This window comes from Nelusetta ayraudi, unplaced genomic scaffold, assembly GCF_046127955.1.
Source record: "Nelusetta ayraudi isolate G7.1 ecotype Tasmania unplaced genomic scaffold, CSIRO-AGI_Nayr_v1 ptg000015l, whole genome shotgun sequence".
Classification (NCBI taxonomy): Eukaryota; Metazoa; Chordata; class Actinopteri; order Tetraodontiformes; family Monacanthidae; genus Nelusetta; species Nelusetta ayraudi.
Window position 1 is genome coordinate 462,501 of NW_027466065.1, and position 15,044 is coordinate 477,544.

At 50.5% G+C, this 15,044-nt stretch overlaps 1 long non-coding RNA gene across 2 annotated transcripts in view; it reads left to right on the forward strand.

Annotated features, from left to right (window-relative positions):
* The first annotated feature begins 3,682 nt into the window (after window positions 1-3,682).
* The window catches only part of LOC142886216 (uncharacterized), a 119,256-nt gene continuing 107,894 nt past the window's right edge, over window positions 3,683-15,044 (forward strand). The window contains exons 1-2 of one of the 2 annotated variants that reach the window (XR_012926392.1): window positions 3,683-4,048; window positions 5,587-5,666. This is a non-coding gene — a long non-coding RNA (uncharacterized LOC142886216). The remainder of the gene's footprint in view (window positions 4,049-5,586; window positions 5,667-15,044) is intronic. The other variant, XR_012926393.1, reaches the window with a different exon arrangement.

The following is a 15,044-nucleotide window of genomic DNA, read 5'->3' on the forward strand; positions in this document are numbered from 1 at the left end:
TCGGGCCGACCTGCAGTCTTAGTAGGGTGAGCCCTAGAGGGGGCGTCGCAGATACACACACACACACACACACACACACACACACACACACACACACACACACACACACACACACACACACACACTGCTGAGGCCTGGAAAACTTTATTGCAAGTTCCCTTCGCTAAAAAGGTCCCTGTCAGTCTTTGGAATTGGCTTGAATCCATCTCATGCACCAGTTCAAGCCACAGGCAGTCAGTGAGTCAGTCGGCCTGTGTAATTTCCCCAGTGCCAAAACATTAAGTGCGTTTTTCTCGCTATTTTCAAGTGTAACTCAGTTTGCATCCAGCGTTTTACACCAGTGGCTCTCAACTCATTTAATGAATTAATTGTGTGTCCTACAAAATAAATGCCCAACATTTTCTCTCTGAATATGTATCTTTTAAATCCCTAAAAAAGAGAAACTTCCTATGGAGCTGTGGCCCAATCAAAACTTTTGGGTCTCGGCCCACCTGTTGAGAAACTCTGTCTTACACAATGTCGCTTTTCCAAACGCGCTGTCACATTTCAACGGATTGTAGTTCAGACCTGAGTCCACCTGGTGGCAGTATTGAGAGTTGCCAGTCAGCAGGATGCGGATGTCTTTGGATTGTGCTAAGAAGCTGGATAAAACCCACACCCACTCAACTGGCACCTGTTCAAGCATCCTTTTTGCAGGGTGTGGACATGGACCTGGGTTGATGGTGATGGCCGGGTCCCGGTGTTGACCAGATGTTTTGGCTCCATGTTTGGGTTCAGCGAAGTAGAAACCGACCGGACATGGTTCTGGGTATAACCTGCACCGAACCTGTCGCCACAAACTTTGAATCAGAGTCACAAACTCTGATTCAAAGGTCCTCAGTTTGGTCCGTTTGACCCTGACGACTGATAGTTTTTGACGGTCAAGCACGACCTGTGGGCAGGACGGGCCTCTCCCATGTTTCCAGGGCTCGTTAACAGGATCATAGATGCTGTTACAGTACCAGAGGAATGACAAAAATCAACATAGAGTCGGACTTTGTTTTACAAGACCAAATTGCCCAAGTTTGTGTGTAGCACATATAATAATTTAAACAGCCATTTCCTGTCTTTCGGCCAGCCAGCCAGCCAGCCAGCCAGCCAGCCAGCCAGCCAGCCAGCCAGCCAGCCAGCCACTCCCTCAACTCCCCCAACCCCCGGCCAGGTGTTCTCCCGGAGGTAACCTTTAAAAAAAAAACAAACAAACAAAAAAAAAACACTCACTCACCATTTCCTGTCTGCCGTTGGCGTTGTTAAAAAGAGAGAGGGAGAGAGAGTAGAGAAAAAAAGAAAAGCAAACTAGCAAACAGTTTGATTTGAATCGTTGTCACTCCTGCTGCTGGTTTTACGCCGGCAGTTTGCAGCTACGGCGACAGCTGCTAACGGCCTGGGCTTATCTCCCGCCCAAGCTATGCATATCGGGAGGGGAGCTTTCCCACGCGGCTCTGCGTGTATCTCGTGTCGGCCGACCCGCAGCTTCAACGGCTCGAGATTAAGTGTCGAGAGAGAGAGGGAGAGAGGGAGAAAAAAACCACAAAAAAAAAAAAAATGTGTAATTGACGCACGCTCAAATAATTACACGTTGTCAAAGGGCTGGCAGGGTGGAGCGCGGGAGTGTGCAAGCGCAAACAGCAGCGCAAAGGTACAAAGCCTTTGTTATCTTTTATTTTCTTTCTCTTCACCCTCCTCAGGATATCCAGGTTGCGCAACATTTCGGTTACGGAGGTGAAAAGCCTGAATGGTTCTTTCATGAGCGCACGCTGCAGCCGAGATGAGAAGATGAGATGTCCCGCCCGCCGCGGGGCCCCGCCCACCTATAGCGCCCCCCGTCCACCTCCCTCCCCTGTGTGCCGCTGCTTTACATAGCCGGACTGGCACCGTTCGCTCTCGGGATTGTTTTGCACGTTGCAGACTTTAATTGACTTCATCAGATAGCAGGCAAATGGCGGTGAACCCTCGTCTGTTTTTATTTCCAAAGGTTTTGCATAACTCGAGCGAGACTGACTGTCTGAGTCAAGATCGCTCCTGGCCGGATTGGAGGCGGCCTATCAGGTCGCAGCTCTCCGAGAACCCACGGCGTTCCGTCCTTCTCCCCCGTCCTCCAGGCCAGACTCTTGGAAATTTAGGCGAAAGCAAGCATGTGAAAATTAAAACACATAAATTCGGCGCGATAATTTAATGCGCAGATGCTTTTCGCGCCGTCTCTCGAGGTCTGGAGGGGGCGCTCTTGATTTATGCCATCTCATTTTCCTCACTCCCAGAATGATTTGCAAGCGGAGGACGAGCTATTTAACAAAATGTTCCCAAATCCTCACGCAGTCGCTGTTGGAAACGTTGGCATTTGGTTCCTTTCTTTCGTTCTTTCTTTCTTACCACCAGGAAAATTTATACCTGGTGGTCCCTCTCAATGTCTCAAATGGTTCATCAAAACCAGAACCAGCTCGAAGAAGCTCCACTGTTCAAAGACCTGGAGTCGTTTTGGACGTTGTTCGGTTCGAACTCCCCCCGCCCCTTAATTTATGGACGTGATTGGCCGAACGATGGCTCCCTCCAATCTGCTCCCATCCAATCGTGTCCCATCCCATCACATCCTAGCTGTTCCGCTTTCCTGGTATCTTGACGTGCGCTTGTCCAGGAGTGGGCAAACTTTTTGGCTGGTGGGCCACACTGGGATTAAAAATTTGATATACTTATGTCTTCGAAGCCCCACGGTGTTTAGCTCTTTATTGAAAGGACTCTTAAAACACTAAAAAAAGAAAGAATGAAATGCAGCTATTTTATGACTTACATACTATTTATATAATTTCCTCAAGTTCGGCGGGCTGGATTAAAAAGCTCAACGGGCCGCATGTGGCCCCCGGGCCGTAGTTTGCCCGTGCCTGCGCTAGCGGCTAATGCCAGCGGAGTAGTCCTAACATAAATAGAGCCGGTGCTGCGTCTCCTGTGGTCTGAGGAAATGGCTGCAGACGGGCTTTGAGGGCCCATTCAGCTCCCAACCGCTCTTCCCTCTCTTCTCCCACCTTCTTCCCCTTCTCAGAGCTCCAGTGTGCGCTCGCCGCACGTGTCATCCCCCGCTTAATTCTACAACCAGCTTCTTTTCCATTTGCCCTTTAAAAAAAGAAGAAGAAGAAAAAAAAGAAAGCAAAGCGTTGGGCAGCAAGCGAAGCGGCCCGCTGCCGACCTGTCCGACGCAGCTCACGCCCAGGGGCCCCGGCCTGTGTTGTTTCCTCGCACGGTCCGCTGAGCCTGAAACAGACCCCTCACTGTAGCGCAGCGGCTACCCTGCTTTTTTTTCTTCTTCTTTGCAGCGCGCTTTGAAGTGGGATTCCTTGTACTTAGCACATTTTAATGTCACCGTAGCTGCGTTTTGACGGGCTCCAAGCGCAGACGCTGGCACTCTCGCGCCGGCTCCCTCTGAACGGGACTCTTATTCCTCCGTCAACATGACCCCCGACACTTATTTGGCCACCTGTGCTGCTCGCGCTGATTTGTTATGCTAGCAATGTGTTTTTAATGTCTGTTCGCATTAAAAAGTAGTGCTCAGTGCCCTTTTTTTTTTTTTTATTTATGTGCCCTCCTGGGTGAAATTCACATTTAGCTATTTTCATCCTAAACTCCAACAGGTGAAGGCTTGTCGTGTTTTTTTCATTGAACTTTTTTTTTCTCTTTCAAGAAATGCATGTAGATGAAACAGATGGACGAGACAAAAAATATTATTTTGGTTGGCAGTCATCAAAATATACGCTGGCACACTTTTAAATAAATTGCCAGCCATTCCAGCGTAGTCTATTGCAATCTTTGAATGAATGAACATGCTAATGCAACACTGAAATGTCCCAGATTCTGCAAAATTCACATCATCAGTATTCTCTTCTCTTTCTTGCTTCTCCTTCTTTTCTTCTCCACTTTTCCAGAAGTATCCAGTCTGGAGGACATTTTTCACCTCCTGCCACCTCAGCAGCAGAGCGACTGACGGCCTCCGTGACTCCGCCCATTGCAGCCACCATCCCAGGTCAGCCAGGGCACACTCACCGACCCCCCCCTTTTTTTATTTGGAAAATCTCACTTGAAGCCCAGGGTGAAAAATAAAGGATGTGAAAGTGGGTGGAACATGGCACCTTCAAGCTCAGAGCTCTTGTATCTGAGTGCCAGTCCAGTGAATTGCGAGTTCTGACAAAAACGAGAGTGGGTGCGATTCCTTTGTCCAACACTTGGTGACAACGTTTGCTTTCGGATGCAAAGTCAGTTGGAATAAAGCACGACCTCGACCGGCATCGTCGTTGGCAACCTCCCCATCCAGACCCCCCCCCGATTCTTGGATCTTTGCTTTGGTTCATTTGCATGATTTTTTTTATTTTTTTTCCTTCTGTGTGTGTGTGTGTGTGTGTGTGTGTGTGTGTGTGTGTGTGTGTGTGTGTGACTAAGGTCGACCGAGAGGAAATTGGCTTGGTGTTCGAGCAAACCGTCGCCGCGCAGCGATGACTTAACTGTATTTAACGGCATCGCGGTCACGCCGCGCGTCTGTTGACACTAATGACAGCTGCGGGTGCAAAGAAACACTCACGCGTGTGTGTGTCTGCGCGCACACAATGTTGCCTTATTCAAACAAGTGGAGATAAGAGACCAACAGTATTACTCACCGCTGCCGCCGTCGCCCCCGCAAGCTAAACTACCAGGGGCTTGTTGTTGCGTAACGCCCCCCCCGGCCCCCAAACCCACCCACCCGGCTCACCCGTCACCCGTCATGCTTTCCGACCGTGTGAGAACGGCTTCACTGCAGGAGGCCGCTGTTTGTTTTTTTCCACCCAAAGCTTCCTAACCAAAAAAAACAAACAAAAAAACTCCCCCGGAAAACGCTCCTTTAAACCTTCCACTAAAGTGCTGGAATCACTGCTGGCATGGTTATCGGCCACAAGAGGGCGTGTGCACGAGCGCTACGCCGTCGACGGTTTTACCTTGTGTTTATTTAAAATGTGTTTTTGCCTTTTTAAAAGGATTCGCAAAATGGAGCTAACAAACGATTTGGACCAATTTCGCGGCCGTCGTAATCCGAGTTATTAGGACGGCGGCGGAGTTCGAAGATTGTGAAAGTAGTGGAAGGAAACTTCACCCTACTCCCCCTGGCCTCGCCATCCTGCCAGCACACTGGCCACTTTTTCCTAAAAGACAAAGTCAACACGCGTTATTCACATTTTTTTTTTTCTTCCTTTCAGCTCTGTTCTCACACAGAGGAAGCAAATAACAGCTGTTCCAAGCAGAAAAGAGAGAGACGGGCTTTCACCGGGCAAATATTAAACATTATGGACGGGATGAGTCTCAAAGACAGAGAGAAAGAAGAAAACTTTCGGTGTAGTTCTGCCGTCTTAAAGTCTAAAAAATGTCCCAAAAATAGAGCGACCGCAGCCGCGCTTTTTGAAACGGCTGTCAGTGGAAACGCGTCGTCACTTTGCCTCGCTGTTTATCCAAAACCTTTCAGTTTATTTACCGCCTTTTCTACATGTGGGGGTAAAAAAAACAAAAAACGAAGCATCAACTTTTGCTTGATTTCAGCTTCTGACGTTGGAATTGTCACACAAGCGGTCGAGGCTTCACGAGCGGCCCAGTTGCTCCGAGCGGTGGCCCTGGTCCAGGTGGGTGAGCGCAGCAGCCTGTGTAGTCGTTCGGACCGACCGCTCCTCCGGTTTCCTGCGCCGTTGTTCAATTTGCACATTTATAACACGCGCAAAACGTCGCGTGTGAAGCCGAAACTCCGCCGCACCAACTGCCCAGGGGCTCGTTTGCCGACCGCTCAACCAGCAGGGGGGAGTGGGGGGGGCGCAGCTATTTGTGCAGGTGTTGCCGTGCTGCGACGCCCCAGTTATGAAATATGTTGAACTTACACTGCCTTTATTTTTACAACCATTCGGCCTGTTCAGCAAAAAAAAAAAGAGTGCCGACCATTTGAGAGTTCAGGAAAACAAGCGTGATTTCCATCCCCGGGCCTGAAATCTGCGGTCTGGCCCACCGGCTGACCCCCCCCGCCACTAACGCCCCTACGTACTCCCCCCGACCCCACTCAGGCTGAAAGCGAAGGGCCTCAGCCAGCGTTTATTTATAGTGGCCACTTTGATGTGCAGACTGACGGCTGATGTTTCCAACCTGAAGGCGCGGGGCCGAGCGAACCCCTGCACTGAGTGAGAGCAGAGCGCCACCTGTGAGAGAGAGAGAGAGAGAGAGAGATGTCACTCTGTCCGTCCATCAGAGACTCGACTCTCAGGTGTGGCACTCTGGTCAACCCCCGCCGAGGGCCACGGGTTGACCCCCGTCATTGGGGTGGAGGAACTAGCAAAACACACATAAGAAACATATTCCTCAACCGTACAAGAAGACTCACGGAAAAACATCTTTGTCTTCTTGCGGCCGGGGCAGCCGCCTGAATCCAACCCCGTTCTGGACCGTTAGTATTGCGCGTGACGTGGGGTCGCTCTTGTCGTCGCCTGTCGTTGGACGGACGGCTCGGGCCGCACGGAGAGAGAGAGAGAGAGAGAGAGAGAGGCGCAATTTGGCAGCGGAGAGAAACAACATCTGCCGGGGTTCAACTGCTGTTGACTTTGGCACGGGGCCTCGCCGCGGTTTGTGTAGTCCGACTGAGGCCCTCAGCTTGTCTGGCCGCCCCCCCCCCCACTCCCCCAGCCGCCATGGGAGTTTTCCCTTAACCCTCCCACCCCCCTCCTTCCCCTTCCAACCCCCCCCACCCCCACCGTCACCTCGTGCACTTTATGAAGCCGTAAAGTTGCTTTACATCACGTCTGCTCTCGCCAAAACAACCCCCCCCCCCCCCCCCACACACACACACATGCCGCACTCTTTTCTACAAATCTCTCTTGTCATTATGAAAATAGTGCAGTGCTGCAGCCTTTGCACGCCAGCCTCTGGAGGTCGACGGGCCTCCCTGTGAACGTGCAGTGCGTTCCTGAAGCGTGGAGACTGGAGGGTGGGTGATTGCTCGCAGGTGACTGCGGCAGGGTCTGGGGCTGATTTGGATGGAACAGGGGTGAGGAGGCTCGGGGGTGTGTCTCCCCTCCCCCCCCCACCCCCCCACTCCTCCCCAGTCAGGTGGAGTCTCCGAGCAAACCGACTGGGGGTTCAACGCTCAGGAGTCCGCAAGGATCCGCGGCAAATCTGCTTTCTAGCGGACTTTTTTTTTTTAAAAATTACACATTGCTACATTGAAGCGCAACTTGGGGTTATCGGGTGATCTGTCACACGAACGTCATTAAAACGTACGCCGCCGTGCAGTTTCTGGTGAAAAACCACACGAGGCCGCACGCGCTGTTGAAATTAGAATAAGCGATTAAGATCTGCTTCTTCAAAACCTCCAGCTTAGACGTGAAAGTGTTCATACAGGCACACATTCACACGAAACACATGATAACATCAGTCTTGACTGATCAATGGGTCTCGTCCAGTCTCTCTCCTACATGTGTGAAATGCACTCGCAGACATCGAGCTTCAAAAGGTTGACAGACAGACAGTCATAAATTTTTTTATTTTTTTTTTCATATTCCCACAGACAAAAAAAAAACAAAAAAACCCAACACATTGAGAACCTTTTCTGCTCAAGGCCTTCTGGACGGTGCGCGTGCGGTTTGGTTTGCGTTCAAGCGGAAAGCCAAGATAGCTTCGTATTGCAAACACACAAATAAAGGACCGAGTCTGCTGAGTTTGATAGATGGACACGGTGTTGCGGAATGCTGGAGAAGCGGTGAAATCGTACCTGTTGGTTTGCTTTTTTTATTTATTGTCTACTATTATACTGTCTAAATTCTCACCACCGCAGGCCTGCCCTGGTTTTTAGAAAATAACACGTTTATTAAAAAAAACCCACACAACACTCTATCCATTCTGGGATTCATCTGCAAGTGACGCTGAACCATCCATCCATCCATCTTCTATACCCGCTTAGTCCCGAGCTCAGGGTCACGGGGGGGTCTGCTGGAGCCTCTCCCAGCTGTCATAGGGCGAAGGCAGGGTGACACCCTGGACAAGTCGCCAGCTCATCGCAGGGCGACGCTGAACCTAAACAGCTTTAAATAGACTCTCTATGACACCAGTGAAAACCATGAGAAAGAAAATCATTCAAAAAAAAACCTGATAGCGGAGGAAGATATTCGCCGTCACGCTCCATGGAAAGTTACTCGCCGTTAAAAAATAAATAAATAAAAAAAAAAAGAAAAAGAAAAATTTTGGCCGGCCGCAGCTGTCAAGTTTTATTTCCCATCGTCTGTTTCAACGTGGGATGGCTGGAAAATACCAGCGGGCCTCTTCGGCTCGGCCGGGGACAGAAATAGCAGGAGCCGACCTGTTACGTGAGCGTGGCCGCACGCGCTGCTTTGTTTTCTTCGACTCGATTCGATGCGAGCGGGCCTAATGGCCTCAAATCCCCATCCGTCGTCTCTTGGCGGGGCCCTCCCTCCGTCCGGCTCCCTGATTGGCTGGCGGCCGGTGGCCAGACCGCCGCTCGGAGCGGTGATGTAACAGCGGGACGTCGAGCTGAGGCCTTGGCTTTTGTCTCACCTGGAGCCGCCGCCCGCCTCTCCTCTGACCTCGTGCCGGCCGGCTGATTGATAGCCGTGATAGTCTCTGCACACACACGGCGCACACGCGCACGCACACACACACACATGCGCACACGCACACACCTTTTCATCGAGGCTCACGAGGTTCCTTTCATGTTTACTCTGGTTGTACTTACTTGTCAATCACGCTGGCAGGCGGCTAGCGCACAAACACAACACAACACACAGAAACGCATACACACACACACACACACACACACACACAGCCACACTCTTGACTCAGACTCTTGAAGGGAGACGGAAAATAGGTTACGCAAACTGGAATTGCAGGTTTTTTTTGTTTTTTTTTGGCCTTCTGCAGCCGAAGCCGAGTGTGAACGGCGGCTCTTGGGTCGGATGAGTAAGCAGGACTGTTGTCATTGTCTGCCAGTTCCTCGCTGACCTCATTCTTAAACCTTTTTTTTTTTTGTCTTCTGGAAAACAACCCGGTCACGCTCACACGACGCCGGGCTATCTGGGTCGAGACGACGGCTGTCACGCCACACAGAGACACTTCCACCAGTGAGAGAGAGTCTTTGAAGCTGAAAGGTTGTTGAGGTGAAGAGTGTTGCTCTGTTCACACTGGGAAGAACCTTCGTAAGAAGAAGAAGAAGAAGAACCTCCATGGCATCATTCAAGCCTAATGTCCTCTTTCTTTGCTTCCTGCAAGAAGAGGTACTTACTCTGTCTCACCCATCCTGTAGACACACTGTCTGTTTTGAGCTCTGGTTGATGTGTTTTCCAGTGAAAGGAAGCAAACGGAATGAGAACTGCATGCAAGTTTGAAAACCGAGTCCATTTATTTAGCTGTTAGCCGCAGGGATTGAACAGATATAACACCGACTGGGACTTGGCCTGGGTGTGACCCTACGTTCGTCCCCCCCCATGACCACTTGAAGACACTGCTGGGAACCCAGAGTCCAGGGGAAGCGGTGAGAGAAAATGCATGGGTACGTTTAATAGTGTGAAGATCTCCTGACGTGCTTAAATCTTGCTAGCCGTGAGTCCATGGGATGATTTTGTATTTTCACAAAAAGACAGAAAGTGCGTCGTTGGTTTGAGGCCCAAACGAACCGAAATGAAACCAAAATACTTCCACATGTTGGCGGTACAGGCGAGGGAGCCGAGCGCAAAGGATGAAGCTGACTGGCTGGAACTGGAACTGGAACATCCACAACAGTGTCATGGCATGATAGCGTACGAAGCTAAATCATGTGTCTGTGTTTGCCATAATCACGATTAGCTAAAAACAAACAACAACAAAAAATGTGTCTGCCTGCTTCAGAAGGCCGCTGTCCACTGTTGGGGGACACAGACTGGGCGATTGGCGCTCCCTGAGGTCATGAGTTCACAGATTAAGTCCCAATCAAGCCCCGCCCACTCTGCAACCAGCAGGTGCCACGCCGTGACCTTGGGACGCCCGGAATGTGGTTGGCCGCCAGCGTGTCCTCTGGGGACGACTTGCGGGGGATCCGTGACAGCGTGGCTGTGATCTTGGCGGTCCGGGGATGGGGGGCGGGTGACAGACTGGGCCAGTCTGGACCGGGGGTCACTTTCCACCGGAACCCCCCCCCCCCACACCCGCCGCCGCCCTTTGATGTCGCCGTTTCACCGCCGGCCCGACAGTTGGTGCTTCATTGCAAAACCTCCGGACCACCCGTATCTGGAAAAAATGTACCCGGCAGGTTTTAGGTTTTCACAAGAATGCGGCCCGTCTGAGTGCCCCCCCCCTAAAATCCCCCACGCCCCCCACCCACCAGCCCATCTGGACCCCCTGTCAACCTGGGAAATGGCGCTCTGATGGCCGTGGCGTTCAGTGTGTGGCCTCGTCATTAAGGAGCCTCTGTAAGTTAATTCCGAAGTCTCAGTGTCGTCTGAAGAAATTCACATGTGCTGGCCGAGCTGCGCGAGGTCAATAAACCCCCCCCCCCTCCGGAGTTCGTTTTACACTCATCTGGCTTCTGAACGGGACTTTGTGTGAACCTAGAGAAAGGCCCGCCACAGTAAAACGTGATCTTATACCTGTTGAATACTTGAATAAAAATAACAACCTCTTTTTGTTGTTGTGTCTCGGTATTGGCCTGCAGCAGCAGTCCCAGTTCGCGGTTGCTCAGTCAGGCCAAAGTCTTCGGGCCGCCGCCGATATTTACTCAGAATCAGCTCTGGGCGCGCGGCGAGTGTTTATGGGATTGTGACGGAGCAGATGTAGAATGCAAAGGGCTGTTAAAAGATGCAGATAAAAAAAGGTGAAGTGGCTGTTTGGCCGAGCAGATAAGAGGAGAGGAAGAAAGACAAGACGGCGGTGTGACACAATCGAGCCCCGACTGTTTTAGCGGCAAGAGCGAAGCTGCACCTGTTTGTGTGTGCTTAGTGCGCGCTTGTGCGTGTGCGCGTGCGTGCACATGTGTGCATGTGTGTGTGAGTCATTACCAGTCAGACAAGACGTGACAGTTTTTGAAGTTGTTTTTTTTTCTTTTGTACGGTTAAAAAAAAACAAAAAAAAAACCCTTTGGCTCCTCTGCGTTGCTCTGGAGATGAAGGTTAAAGATACAACCTTGTCAAATTCTTTTACCCCTTGTTTTAATTTGTGGGGATGTAAAGCAAAGTTTGCTACGTTTGTCTTGGCACGTTTTCAAGTCTGCTAGGTTAACGCACTGCATTGTGTGCATGTTTGCGCCGAGAGGGAAGTGTCCGAAAATGCACTGCGCTGTTTGCACACTTGGCTAATCAACCCCAGGATTCAGTGTGGACATTGAATGTTACACGACACCGTTGAACGCTACAAGCTGAGCTGAGCTGAGCTAGCGCCGGTGGCGTGAGGGCTTTAGCACGCTAACTGACGTAAATATTTGATCTGATAAAAGTTAGCATAGAGTCCATATTGCGTACTAGTTGCAGTAGCTGCTCCCTGCTCATTTGATCCGTTTTAACCAGCCATTCCAGTTGTGCTGTGCACAGTGCTTCATCTGTTTTTGCAGTTTCGCCGTTTGAAAAGTCACACGAGGCTAAGAGAGACGAGACGGATTCGGGAAAGCATCTCGACCTCCGGAGAGCGTGAGCGGCTTTTGCTAGTTTGTTTCCGTGCACCAGACCGTTCCGCTGCGAGGTTGAAACGCGCAGTGATCGATTTATCCTCGGCGAATAAACACCAGTAGATTATTAATCGAGAATGACAGAAGTTTGATCAAACACTCTCCGCGTGACTGACCCGTTTTACCGCGTGCAGGCCTGGACGTGGGGAACAGAAAAATAAATTAAACAAAGAAAAAAAAAAAAAATAGGCCAAATAAAATTAATTGAAAGCAGCCACTCGGACGTTTTTCTTGGCGGCGGCGCGAACCCCACGTCACCGTGCTCTCGCAGCGCGGGCAGAGAAGAAACCACGTCGTTCTAGGAAGAGCAATAAATGAGTGAACCGTCTTCACCTCCCGAGACGCCAGCCGCTTTATGAGTGTGCACAGATATGAATCAGAGGGCGATCACGCCAAAGTCTCATGAGAAGTCTGTCGTGGAGTCTGATGATGTTGTCACTGTGGTTTTTTATTGCATGCATTTAAGAATCTCTAGTTTGATTGCTTGATCTCTTCGCGCCCTGATGCAACCTGCAGCCTGCAGCCTGCTGAGGCGCTAGCGTATATAAGCCACGACGCATGAGAAGCAGCCGGAGCAGATGTTACTGATGTGTCAGAGCAGCGGCTCCAGGTCGAAAGTGGAGTCAGTGGGAGCGGATGGTCGTGATGTCGAGGCCCGATGATTCACGTGTCTGTTGCTTCAGCCAGGCTGCAGGCGGCCGGCGGCAGCTCTCTGAGCCGGTCAGAAGGTCCGAGTCAATACGTGTTGTTGGAAAGTAGTCTGGTCTAGTCACGCGTCTGTTACAAAATGACACGGATGGAGGCTCGGCGTTGACAAGTCAGATGACTTTCTGTATAAACGCCCAGCGACCAGTGATCTCTCCACGTTTTCTGTTTGTTTTCACATCTTAGTTCTTTTTAATCCCACGCTCTCATGCAAAAAGACCCCAGCTGTCTCCTGGGAAAAAAAGAAAAGAAAAAAAGAATAGCATATTCAGCCCTCTGTTTACAGCCTGCCACCACCACAATGAAACCGTGGGGTTTCAACTTCCTGTCTTGGATCCTTCCAGGTGTTAAAGCAAGGTGGTCTCAGACAGCAAGAGCCAATACCTGGCCCCCGGGTCGAGATGTCAGTCCCTTTGTGACATCACAAAGGGGAAAAGGGAGTTCCAAAATGGCTCGTTTCCAATGCTGCAAGCAAATGAAGTGATGGACAGGCTTTTCCTTATTTTCCTGCAGCTCACCGACCGCCACAGAGACGGTGGGAAAAGGCGATGCTTGGGCCGAGCTAGCGTAGCGTTGGGGACCTTCCAGATGTTAAAATGAGGCAATTTCAGAGGGTGGAGCCAGGGAGTTGTAACTAACCTGGTTGGAGACGTTGATGCCCTTTGTGACACAACACAAAGGGGGGAAAAGAGGAGTTCCAAAACCGCTCAGCGACTGCCACGGAGACTCACGTCGCTGTTTGAAACTGAGCGGTGGGAAAAGTCGATGTTTGGGCCGAGCTAACGCGAGCGTTGGGGACCTTCTCTCTCACCGGAGTCCTCCGGAGTTCTCACCGCTTTCCCAGGCTGGTCGGATGAGCCACTCATCGGCCAAACATTGTGCATTCCTTGGCTCCAAACAGACACACAGCCAGGGTAAATACAGGCGGCCGACGTGCGGGAGGACCGTCGACCTGCGTCACGAGCGGCCGCCACGAGGAGGCGCACGGCGGAGAGAGGCGGCGCTTTGAAAAGCGCGGCTCGTTATTATTTCCCATCGTCTTGATCGCCGCCGTTATGAAACAACTAAAGTTGCCTCCGAATACATTCCAGCCTGTTTTTCCAGTGTTATTTTCTTCGAAAAGAAAACAACCGCCCCTTCTGCACAAATCACTCTTTTCCCCTCCCGACACGCACACGCACACGCGCACACACACACCTCTAACATGGCTTAATAGTGATTTAAAAGGGCTTTTTTCTTTTTTTTACAATAACGCCCGCTCCGCAGCTCGCTCACAAAGCGGCCGGGGCTGGCAGGTCCGAGCTTGTGATCCAGTCAATGAGACCATTATGTTCCACAGCTCATAACCTGCTCAGCTGCAGGCCTGAGGAAAGACCCAACGGTGCTTATGGGCCCATAGGAAGTACACACACACACACACACACTTGGGCACGTTTGTCTGAGTGCACTGCTCTGCACGTGGACTAAGACACAACTAGAGGAGATTCATCAGGGTGGAGGGTCAGTGTGTCGAGACAGTGGAGGGTTGCAGAGGAAAAAAGCACGTCCGCATAACGTGTTTTTTTTGTTTGTTTGTTTGTTTTTCGAAAGGTTTCAGCAACGCACGCCTGGCAAAATAACCGGTTCTCCGTCACTGGATTAGTTTGTGTGTTGCAGTTTTTACAACAGCAGAGATTTCAGTGCTGCTGTTTTTGCCCAGCAGATGTACTTCTGGTCAACTTTCACACAGTGCAGAAACACTGCGTCTCGGCAGTACAATCAACTCTTTCACTTCTTGTCTTTGTACATTTTTGATATACATTTACATGTAAAAAAAAAAAAAAAATACAAACAAAACAATTCTGAATGTTTCACTGCGTAGACTTTTGGTTGTCCTGGAGTCCAACCAGCTGAGCTGAAGAAGTAATTGCTTCAGATGAACGTCTCAAATATGTGCCGTGCCGTCACATCAAACCGCATTCGAATGGAAATCGATTTTCGTTTTCTTTTTTTCCTCTCACATTTCCTACGTTTGCCGTTTCATGCAAAGATCGGCTGCGGCAACATCTGGCGGAGCTCCTTCCTCCCTCTGGCGCTGGTGCCTCGTCAGCAGCGGGAACCGCTGCCAGTAAACCGGGAAGCTGGGAACCGCGCGGGAATCAGACGTCGGCTCTCATGTCGCTGTGACGTGTTTTCGTTCTAATTTGCCGTAAACAAACAGAGATCATTTTGCTTGCGTCTTTAGGTACACACAGCAGGTCGCCATCGGCCCGACTGTTGCTTTGGAGCCGTGACTGTGAAGAATGTGGCCTGTTGGGAAATCAAAGCGCGTGTGTCTCTTTTGAAGCTGTCAGCTTGATACACTTTCGCACTCATAGTTTCCAGCGTCCGCGATTATGTAAAGTACACAAAGTTGTCTGAGAAGAAAACATCCCTCTGTCCGGTAAGCATTCTTTTTCTTTTTGCCCGACCCTTTGTGATGTCACGAAGGGCACACCTGTTGAACCCACCACTTGTTGGCTCCTCCCTTCAAAAACCTTGCAACTGACCGCCTTGTTTTTTTTTTTTTGCCTCATCCCAAACTTGTGGAAGCTCCAGAAAAAAAAAAACAAAAAACAAAAAAATCAGTTTTAGC